The 11,679-nt window shown below is 38.1% G+C and overlaps 1 pseudogene; it reads right to left on the reverse strand.

Moving 5' to 3' along the window:
• Positions 1–9,198: 9,198 nt before the first annotated feature.
• Positions 9,199–9,585, reverse strand: LOC121825735 (translation machinery-associated protein 7 pseudogene; annotated as a pseudogene).
• Between the last annotated feature and the right edge of the window lie 2,094 nt (positions 9,586–11,679).

The following is an 11,679-nucleotide window of genomic DNA, read 5'->3' on the forward strand; positions in this document are numbered from 1 at the left end:
CTTCCAGAACCAAGCTGGAATGGCTACCCACTACATGTGCCACCATGCATAGCTCTTGAAATGATTAGTTTGAGAAGAAACTATCACAGGAGAAACTCAGAAAACAGGTTGCCTTTCGTAGACATTACATCTGCATAAAATGGCTCTACTTGTTCTCTCTCTCTCTCTCTCTCTCAGAAAAAGGACAAGCAAATCACTAGATGCTATTATCAATAATGAAGACACCAACAAATCTATATAACAAAAACTTATTCTTGTTTACTATGCTTGTCCTTGGCATCTCTTCATAACTGACCTTCCTAGACTTCTCTTTCTATTTCAGAGAATAATGGTATGTAAGCTTGAATAAAAGGGATTGCAATTTACTAATTTCACTTGGAAATGTATTTTCTACATGTGAATTAAAGTCCCCAGGGAAAAAAGCCAAAGCTGTCCTAAAGATTCTACAAATCTGATTGATTGACTAGAACTTCCATGATTGATGAGCATCAAAATATTGAAGGTCCAGAGCCAAAGTATCTTGGGTTCTTTAGCTTGATTAGTAGCCAATTGTTCATTGTCCACTTCTGGACACAATCTAACATCCATCCTTGTGACTATGACTATTGTAAATCCTTTGAAATTTATTAATAGACCACTAGCTTCCATTAGCCCAAAGGATGAGAAGGATATAAGATAGCATCTGAAGTGTATAGATGAGATTTCTCAACATTGCTGTAACCTGTTACCTAATATTCTCACCCATGTACTTAAAAATATTTTGACTTATGACTATCTTTTGTTCAATGACTGTTCAAACTTCATTAAGCTACTACTATTTTAAAACATGGTATTTAGGGTCACATAAATCTGTGTTTCCTGGCCATGGGCAGTTATGTGTGGCTTTAGAATAAACTCTTTTATTCGTTTTTGAGGTGAGAGTTGGGCTTATGCATGGACACATGTATACATGAAGTATAGTAGTATTAAATATTTGCTAAGCTGGGTGGTAGCCCATGCCTTTAATCCCAGCACTCGGGAGGCAGAGGCAGGCGGATCTCCATGAGTTCAAGGCCAGCCTGGGCTACAGAGTGAGTTCCGGGACAGGCTCCAAAGCTACACAGAGAAACTCTGTCTCAAAAAACCAAAAAACATTTTTTTGCTTATCCTTTCTTATTAATCTCTCTGCTTATTTGGTAATGTCTGAAGAGTATCTGTATCTAAGTTAATTTTGTTATGACAATGTCCATAACCTGGTTAGATTCTTCACCAGTATATAGTCTATGCTTCAACAATAGAAGCATGATACTTTATAATGCCACCCTTTTATTTTTGCTGATTCCTGGACTTCATCCTTTCTACATATAAAATTTTACCTGAGTAATTCCAATTCAGTTTTCTATACTCAATTAATAACAACATCTTTATGAATCTGGTTTCATCAATAAACATTGTGAGTTCCATTTATTCCAAGTGTCTATCTTTCTAAGCAATCCAATTTCTTTTTCTTCTATTCTCAAATAATATTTTGGGTCTTTCTACTGCCTATCATCTTCTTTTGTATTCTCTGTTTTTCTTGTCACTTTCTTGCCTGTTTCAAACTTGTATTTCTGCTAACACTTGCCGTTTGCCATGTCAGGACATTTTGATGGAATCCTGTCATACTGTTTACATGAAGGTCATTAAAACAAAATCCAAAGCTCAGGTTCATCAAATCATCTTGAGCTTGTTCACCAAGTGTCTTTAAAAAAGATTTAGACAGAAGCAGCAGTTCCAAAACTGCCTCCAGGAGAAGATACATTCAATAGGATTATTCCCTTGCTTCAAGAAGGCCAGCAGATGCAATAATCCTAACTCATTTAAGATATCTTCTTCCTGTTGCATCAGGTCAGAGATGGCAAACCCCGAGTCTTCTAATCTTTATTTACTTGCTTTCTACCTCTCTTACACCTCTGTTCTCTCTCTTTTCCCCTCTGGTCCTGATCCCTAGGTGAACTGTAAAATGTTACAGTTGAGTTTAAATTTATATATTAATGCATGCTTAGGTATATTGGTCACAAGAAGAATTTTACTGAGAGACTTTCTAGGTTGGTTTGTATTTTCATATTTTCACATTCATTCACAACCACCTCTACTGGATTGTATAATAACGTGATTTGTCAGGTCAGTTTTTTGAGACAGGGTTTCTCTGTGTAGCTTTGGAGCCTGTCCCGGAACTCACTCTCTAGCCCAGGCTGGCCTTGAACTCACAGAGATCTGCCTGCCTCTGCCTCCCAGTGCTGGGATTAAAGGCGTGTATCACCACCACCTGGCTGACCTGCTTTCTTATTTCTTAGTCCCTTCTCCCAACCAGAACATTTAACTTGCAAATATACACTCATCTTTCTATTGTTCTAGATTAATTTGAATTTCTTAAAATTTTGTATATATAGAATCAAGTGGAATGTTTTATTGTCTGACTTTTCCTTTGGCATAATTATTTTGAAAAATAATTGTTATATACTATTAATTTACTTGTTTTGTTGCTAGTAGTAGATATTTGTAAATGCTGACAGTTGTGGATATCCCATAATTTGTTTACCTATTTGCCTCCTGATGGACATTTGTGTAATTTGAGTTTCTATTATCATGAATAGAGTTACTGTGAATATCTGTATATGAGTTTTGGTATGGGTTTATACTTTCATTTCACTTGGATAACTACCTACAAGTGGAATAGCTGCCTAATACAGTAACTATTTGTTAAGGAGGAAAGATAATTCCCCCTCAACTCTCATAAGATTAAAATTGGGACAAATGCCACTATAAAAGACAGATTAACACGAAAAAAATTAATAAATGTACAGTGCACATCACATGGGAGAACTTTAACACAAAGTATTTCAAAGTGTGTGTGTGTGTATGTGTGTGTGTGTGTGTGTGTGTGTGTGTGTGTGTGTGTGTGAGGGAGGGAGAGAGAAAGAGAGAGAGAAAGTGAGAGAGAGAAAGACTTGTGAAGAAATAATAGGATAAAGGAAAAATATTTGGGGTTTCTAAAGGTGAAAAAACTGTTGAGAGGAAAATACATGGGAAGATCCTAATGGAACAGGATTGTTTTGGATTTTTTGCTGTTGTTGTTGGTGATAGTTTGTTTGATTTTGAAACAGAGTCTCACTCTGTAGCACAGGCTTGCCTGGAACTCACTATGTATCCCAGGCTTACCTCATTTTTCTGTAGTCCTCCAGTCGTTGGTCCCCTAGGACTAGGATTATAGATCTAAATCACCATGTCTGGCTTAGGATCCTGGAATAAATGTTGTTTGTAGATTTCCTCAATGTTGTATGAGCTGATAAAGAATATTCACCAGTAAAGCATATTCTGTTCATAGGCAGAAAAGAGGGAAGCTAGAGAAAGCTCTTCTTTTTGCTGCTTAATTGTCTCCAGATCAAAGATATTTCATGTCAAAGACACTGTCTTGTTTTGCTTTCTATTCCTGTGATGATCAAAAGCAAGCTGGGGAGGAAAGTGTTGATTTCAGCTTACAACTCTCAGGTCACACTAAATCACTGAGGGAAGTCAGGACAGAAACTCAAACAGGACCAGAACCTTGAGGCAGGAACTGAAGCAGTGGTCATGGAGGAATGTTGCTTACTGGCTTGGTCCTCATGGCTTACTCTGCCTTCTTAGTTATAGCACCCAGAACCACCAGCTCAGGGTTGACACTGCTCACAGTGATCTAGGCCTTCCCACATCAATGATCAATCAAGAAAATGTAACAGAGATTTGAGCATAGGTCAATCTGATGGGGGTGTTTTCTCAATTGAAGTTTTTCTTCCTAGATAACTCTAGCTTGTTTTATGCTTACAAGAAATTAGCCACTACAGAGACATATTTTAAGATGAAATTCTGGTATCCCTTCTAGTTTAATAAACTATCCTACTGTTTTCTAAAATGGTAGTACTATTTTATTTCCCTCCAGACATCTATGAGAGTTCTAGTTCCTCTATAGGCTTATTCTACTCTATTGAATACTAAGGATGTTAGGTATAGTGGTTTATGCTTATAGGTATGTTACATTTGTTTCTCCTGCATTTGTTTAATGATGTAAGGACGTGTTACATTTGTTTATGATGCATTTGCTTAATTATGAAAAGATATGTTGCTGTTTCACCTTGCCTGCCTAAGGCACCTGATTGATCTAATAAAAAGCTGAATGGCCAATGGCTAGGCAGGAGAGGACAGGCATGTTTGACAGGTAGAAAAAATAAGTAGGAGGATAAATCAAGAACAAGTGGAAGAAGGTGAAAGAAGAGAACAGGGAGAAAGAGAGGGAAACGCTCCAGAAGCCAGGCAGCCACCAGCCAGACATGGAGACAGCAGGAAAGTAAGATATATAGAAAGAATGAAGGATAGAAAGCCCCGACACAAATGTAGATAAAAAGAAACAGATTGAAATAAGAGCCAAGCTAAGGCCGAGCATTCAAAACTAATAGTAATTCTCCATGTCATGATTTGGGAGCTAGCTGGTGGCCCCAAAGCAAAAGCCTGTTACATAGTACTTAGTTCTAAATAGGACATCTATATCAACCACCTCAATACAAGCTCAGGAAACATCACAAAATGGGGGGGTGGGGTAGAAAGGATGTAAGAGCTAGAGGAGGAGGGCTGTGAAATTCTGCCTTCTGGACATGGCATGGCCATTGCAAGCATGAACTCACAGCTGCTATTGTTATCTGCACAAGACTTTCACCAAAGCAAGCCAGTTAAAATCCCAGCATTAATGGGGAGAGGCTTGAGAAGACCCACTTCTAGTTGAGGAGCTATTGACAGTCAATGGCTGCTTTGGGTGAAGAGTCTGTTCTTAGGGCAAATAGTTGTATGGATTATTCTAATAAATGCTGCTTGCTTTTGAAATCCAGGTTCACATCACCCTGTTATTTTAAAAGCATATCCCACTGGGAAGAAATAAATCAATAAAATAAAATTCAAGTACAAAATAGCAATGAAGCTCTTAGTTTTGTATGTCTATGGCTATTTCTTACACATTTTTTATGGTTTAAATAATGTCAACTTGACACACTCTTTACACATTAAAAGAAGCATGTTTGTTGCAACTACATGGCAAAGAGACAAGTGATGTATTTCTCACCATACTATTTTAATTGTAAATATGGTGAGGGAGCAATATTTAAAGTGTTCAAGAATTAACAAATTTCTTAATAATACATGAATGCTTTTTCACATACAGCTTTCAGTAAGGGAATATACTTTGTGAGACAAGACCTTTCTATGTAGCTACTGATGGCTTGATGCAGTTGCACAGCCCAGAATTAACTCAAAGCTAAGGAGATTCTTTTACTTCAGCCTTTAGTGCCAGGATGTGAGCCACCACTCTAAATGGGAATAGACTTCTGTATGTATCAAACTCAAGTCAATGGAGGCAATGAGAATAGGAAAGTATGTTATAGATGGTATTACCTTTCAGTTGTTTTTTACTTCAGTCTCTGTCTCTCTCTCTCTCTCTGTCTCTCTGTCTCTCTGTCTCTCTCTGTCTCTGTGTGATCAAATCACATTATTCAGAGGTATAAAAGAGTGGGACAGCTAAGGAGATCAATGGGCTTTGACCACCTCACTATGGCAGAATCCCCCTCGCCTCTTGTTTGCTGAAAGACAATTATAACTATCCAATGAGTGCTTCTCCTCTCAAGAATATGGGTTTGATAATCAACAGCATAAAAAGAAAAGGGGGAAAAACTTGTGCAAGTTGAACATAGTGGTAATACACCTATAATCCTAGCATTTGGGAAGCTGAGGCAGGACAATGGCCATAAAACTGAGTTCAGCCTGGGCTATATTTGAGTACTAGGGCATCTGGGACTACATAATAAGATCTTGTAGCCTCCTACAAAAACACAATGGTAAGTATAGCTTAGTGGTAGGATGGTTTCCTAGCAAGTACCAGGCCATGGAGTCCATTCTTACCACTAGAAAGAAATAGCTTCTCTAGCAATGCAATAGAATATGTCTATGTTTTGAGGACCTCACAGTGAATTTTACTTTACACCAGCTGCATACACTGTAGAGCAATTGCCTTCACTTCTGGCTGCATGCTGTTCAATATGAGACCAACCAGTTAATGACACACAGCTTAATGTGCAGTGCTAAGCCTGATGGATATTAATACAGAACATCCTTGAGCTTTATTGCTGATGACTTCATGGGTCATGTGTTATTGAAGCAAAATCCCTTTGGCAGTTCAGTAAATAGTCTTACTGCATTTTCTACAGCAAAAAGAGCAATGATCTGTATAAAAGACTTAAATTCTTGCAAAGTGCAGCACAGTAGGACAAAGTTTTAGCTACTTATGTAGTACTTTCTACTCAAATTGTTATTAAACCATCCAAATACTAGGTAAACTAATATAGATAAATCGCACCTAATATATAGAGCATCTTAAAACTAAGTAAAACTAATACAGACAATATCTTTTCTTTTAAAAAAAATTTCAGGGCTGGAGAAATGGCTTAGAGGTTCAGAGCACCGACTGTTCTTCCAGAGGTCCTGAGTTCAATTCCCAGCAACCACATGGTGGCTCACAACCATCTGTAATAAGGTCTGGTGCCCTCTTCTGGTCATACATGCTGTATACATAATAAATAAATAAATCTTAAAAAAAATGTCATTTGTGTGTATGTACCATGGCACACATGTAGAAGTTAGAGGATAACTTTTTGGAGTTCCCTCTACCCACCATGTGGGTCCATGAGTTAGAACTAAGCTCATTAGGCTTGGTGGCAGGCAAGTATTTTTACCCACTGAGCCATCCTTCCTGCCTAGACAATATCTTCCTTTTCCAGTATCTTAATGGGAGAAAAAGGAGTTTAAATGCAAATATAGAACATGCTTGTTTACAAGCTGGAGGAGAAATTTTCTCCTCAAGGACAGAGAGTAAATACAGAACGTATATATCTTTCACTTTAATAGTAAATTATGAATATTTTCCAAATTTTTTATGAATTTATTATCACTTTTTAAAGATTCTGTAACACTTTGTCAAATGAATACACTGTCTTTTAAAAAGAAAGCACATATATATTCTCATATTTTGGAAATTTGAACTACTTGTGTGATTAAAATATATAGAACAAAGTTATTCATATGTTTGGAATTACTTTTAAAAATTAAGTTGCTTTAATAAAGAACATCATTTTTAAAGCTGGGCATGATTGCACTTGATTTTAATCCCAGCACACAGGAGGCAGAGGCAGGTAGGATCTCAGGGTTCGAGGCCAGCCTGCTCTACAGAGAGAGTTCCAGGACAGCCAGGGCTACACAGAGAAACCCTGTCTCAAACAAACAACAAAAGCCTTTAATCCTAACACTCAGGAGGCAGAGGCAAGCAGGTTCTCTGACTATGAGGCCAGCCTGGACTACAGGGTGAGTTCCAGGACAGCCAGAGCTACACAGAGAAATCCTGTCTTGAAAAACCAAAACCAAACAAACAAAAAATTGAATATTGTTCATATAGGATGTTAAAAATGCTTTCCAAAGAGACTCTGTTGATTTTTTTTTTGGTTTTTCAAGACAGGGTTTCTCTGTGTAGCTTTGGAGCCTGTCCTGGAACTCACTCTGTAGCCCAGGCTGGCCTTGAACTCAGAGATCCTCCTGCCTCTGCCTCCAGAGTGCTAGGATTAAAGGTGTGTGCCACCACCGCCCAGCTTCTGTTGACTTTTACCTCTCTTGTAGCACATGCTTGTTTTCCCAATCCCCAACAAAGTTTAGAAATTTTAGGACTTTTTAGCATGTGATAATTTAATGGGGGAAATACTGCTTTGTTTTAATTATATTTTTATTACTGGAGATTGTACTTATTCTTTGCTGGTTCTGTATCATTAAACATTTGTATAGCTAAAGTATTTCTATTGTTATTTACTGGTGTGTATGAGCTTCTTAGACATTAAAAAGTATAAACCTATAGCCTATCTATGCAAAATGTATCACAAATGAAAACTCAGCATTTTTGCCTGGATCTCCAGTTTTAAAATAACTATACTTCAGACTGAAACATATAGCCAAGTCTCTTTTCTAAAGTTTCATATTGATGTCTTCCAAAGTTTCACAGTATATCACTTTTGATTATTTTTACTTTTAAAAATACATTTATTTATTTATTTATTTTGTGTGTGTATGTATGTATATGGGTCAATTTGTACATTCCATAGTATGTGGGGATGTCATAGAACAATCTGGGTGGAGTCAGTTGTCTCCTTCCACTTTGTGAGTCCCAGAGGGATTGAATTCAGAACATCAGGCTGTGTGACAAACACCTTTACCCACTGAGCCATCTCAAATGCCCTCATTTATTTGATTTTTAGTTGATAAAAGATCTCACTGTTTAGTCAGGCATGCCTCAAAATCATGAGCCTCCTGAGAGCTGGGTGCTAAGGCATGTATCACCATATCCTGCTCAGTTTATCACTCTTAACATAATCTTCTAAGGGAGACATTGGTTACTGCATTTGTGTTTTAACTATTTGTGCACACAGCATTTCTCTTTTCTAAACTGCCAACGCCTTGTTTGAGCTCAAGCTCCCTCTTCCCCAGAGACTGAGTCTGAGCCAGAGTTTGGTGTGCAGGACATGTATCTTTGAGATCTGCATCAGAAGAAGTCAACCTGTTCTGAAAGCAGGACATTTGAGAAGTATGTGGAGGTGTGCTATGTGGACTCACCTGGGGTTGTGGAAGGTCTGAAGCTAGAATGCCTCTCAGCATAGTCTCGAGATATAGGGACCAAGCTTTTACCATCAGCCTTGCCCATCACCAGATGAGCTCTACACCTAGACATGGCTTTAAGCATGACCTTAAAGCCCTTTTTGGCATATAACAACTCTTAGAGACTGAACTGCATCTTTTAGCCACTAATCCTCTCAGCAGCTGGGATAATGAATGTCTCAATCTCAAAAATGGAGTCTGAAAAAAAGGACCACTATGTCTGCCACAGCATTGAAAAACACTGGCATAAGTTGCAGTTCTTTTGGGGACAGTGATTTCTGTGTCATATAATGTCTGGCCTCTGTATAGGCCTGGGTAAAGAGTATGCTTTTGTTTCCCTAATCTGCTTTCGGACTGGGTTTACTTTAAATTCGCAGCTGAGGTAGGAATTACTGAACACTAGAGACAATGAGCCACTGTATTTTTTATTTTTATTTTTATTATTATTTACAAAAGTTTATTCAATGTACAACAGGCTCCAGGATAACACTTCATTCTAACTATAGGTGGCAAAGATGTTATAGTAGGGAATCCAGATGTTTAACAGACTCCAGGGTAACACTTCATTCTAGCTGTAGGTGGTAAAGATGTTATGGCAGGGAATCCAGATGTTTAAATAGGAATGGAAGAGGCTCACCATCATCTCAGATATGAGGAACAGCTTACTTTTTGCCAGATTTCTTAATTCCACCTATGGCCAAGTGTCCCTTGCCCGCAGCCTTGGTTTTTAGCTCCTCGAGTTTCTTCTGCTCCTCTTTTTTTCTGCTTGAAAGCCTCGTCTTCCTCATCCATCTCCTCGGCCTGCTTCTTAGGCTGTTTCAGGGGCTTCTTTTTGCCACCTTCGCAGGCCGACATGGCACCTACAGACAGCCCCTTCACCAGACTCTGATCCTAAACCGGAAACGGAGCTTACTCGTCCTGGCTCTTATGTAGAGGTTTATGTTAGCATTATTTTCAATCAAGGTCAGCTCTTCCTTGGATTTAGAATTGCTCCCCCTGAGTTTCATAGGCTTTGTGGGTCTGTTAGACTTTCCTTTTTAATATATATAGGTTCATTCTATCAGTTCTGTTTCTTTGGAAAACCCTTATTGTAATATAAGCAGCAAATGCTCTTAACTTACCACTGAGCCATATCTCCATCCTCTCACCTTTCTTTTAGTTAAGAGATTTATTATCATTATTATTATTGTTGTTGTTGTTGTTATATGTGTGAGTAGCCCACACATATGCCAATGGTATATTAATCTAAACTGAATACACCTAGATAGTGAGCACCTACATAAAGCAACATTGCCAGCTCCCTAAAAACCCAATTAATGATCCTTTCTCCACAAAGCCATCATGTCATTTTCTGGTAGCACAGATTGGTTTTGTTGCAAACTTTTTCTCATTGTAATTTTTTTAATTTAATAATAGTTAACATGTGTTCTTGCTCACTATTATGGATGTGATTAATTCAAATGTTTAAGATAGTTTACAAGGATTTAAAAGTATTTATGTGTGTGTCTGAGTGTGTGTATGTGTGTGTGTGTGTTTCTGTGTCTGTGTGTCTGACTGTGTGCTATGTTTATGCAGGTGCCCATAGAGGCCCGAAGAGGGCATCAGATCCCCCTGGAGCTAGAGTTAAGGGTGACTCTACATGGGTGATGAGAACTGAACTCCTGTCTTGTAGAAGAGCAGCAAGTGCTCTTAACTGTTGAGCCATCTTTCCAGCCCACCATCTTTCATTGCTATGGGATTTCATGAGATTCTTCTTTGGAAGTAGTCAGGGAATATGAGTTCTAAAGGGGAAAATAGATAATGGTATGGTTTGAATTTGAAATGTCCCCTGGAAGCTGGACATGGTGGCTCATGCCTTTAATCCTAGCACTTGGGTGGTAGATGCAGAAGGACATCTGTGAGTCCCAAGCCCTTATTTACAGATAGCCAAGACTACATAGAAATACCCTGTCTTAAGAGAAAAGAAAAGAAAAAAAAGAAACGAAACAAAGAAATGTCCCTCTGCAAAGTTCATGTGTTGAAGGACTGGTCTCCAGTGTGGCAGTGTTCTGAGATAGGGCCTTTGAAATTGATCAGACCATAGAAGTTCTGGTCTCATAAATGGATAGATTCATAGCTTATTAGGCTATTGAAAGGTGTGTGGAAACAGTAGAAAGTGGACCCTGTGGAAGAATGAAGTCATTGGAGTCATGCTCTTGAAGGGTGTACTCTCCTTCACTCCTTTTCTTCTCTTCTTTGATTTCTGGCCACATGAGGGAGAATTGCTTTTCTCTACCACGTGGTCCCCACCATAACATTCTGTATTAGTGTAGTCCTAGAAATAATGGAGCTGAGTGATCATCAACTGAAACCTCTGACATAAGAAACCAAAACTTTTTTTTCTTTTAAGTTGCTTATCTCAGGTATTTTGTTATAGCAATGTAAAGCTGACTAACACAGTCAGTACAAGTATTCAAAAAGTTTATTAGAGATTTCCCCCTATGTATTATGATGTGGGATGTAGCACTATCATAAAGAGTGAATTGAAACAAGGAAGAACTTCTACTGGAGTAACATTAAAATTGATAGGAGTCAGACATGCTATAAGTTGAGCAAAGCTGTAGGCCGAGAAAGAGCAAGTTTAAGGCCAAGTGTTGATCAAGGGCTTGGCATAGTTGAAAAAGAAGTATTTTTTAATTTTTAAATTTTCATTTGTTTGTTGTTGGGGGGAGTATATGTACCAAGGTTCACATTCGGAATTGTCACATCAGATGACAATTTACAGGAGTCTGTTCTTTTCTACCACTATGTGGGCCTCAAAGTTAAAATTCTAGGTTGTTACACTTGAAGGTAATTGCCTTAACACACAGAAGAATTTTCCTGGCCCTAACAAGAAGTATTTTTCATAAAAAACTATAATAAGGATGGATCTTGAAGGATATGAAGACAATCAGAATATATCATGCCCAA

The sequence above is a fragment of the Peromyscus maniculatus genome, chromosome X, assembly GCF_049852395.1.
Source record: "Peromyscus maniculatus bairdii isolate BWxNUB_F1_BW_parent chromosome X, HU_Pman_BW_mat_3.1, whole genome shotgun sequence".
Taxonomy (NCBI): Eukaryota; Metazoa; Chordata; class Mammalia; order Rodentia; family Cricetidae; genus Peromyscus; species Peromyscus maniculatus.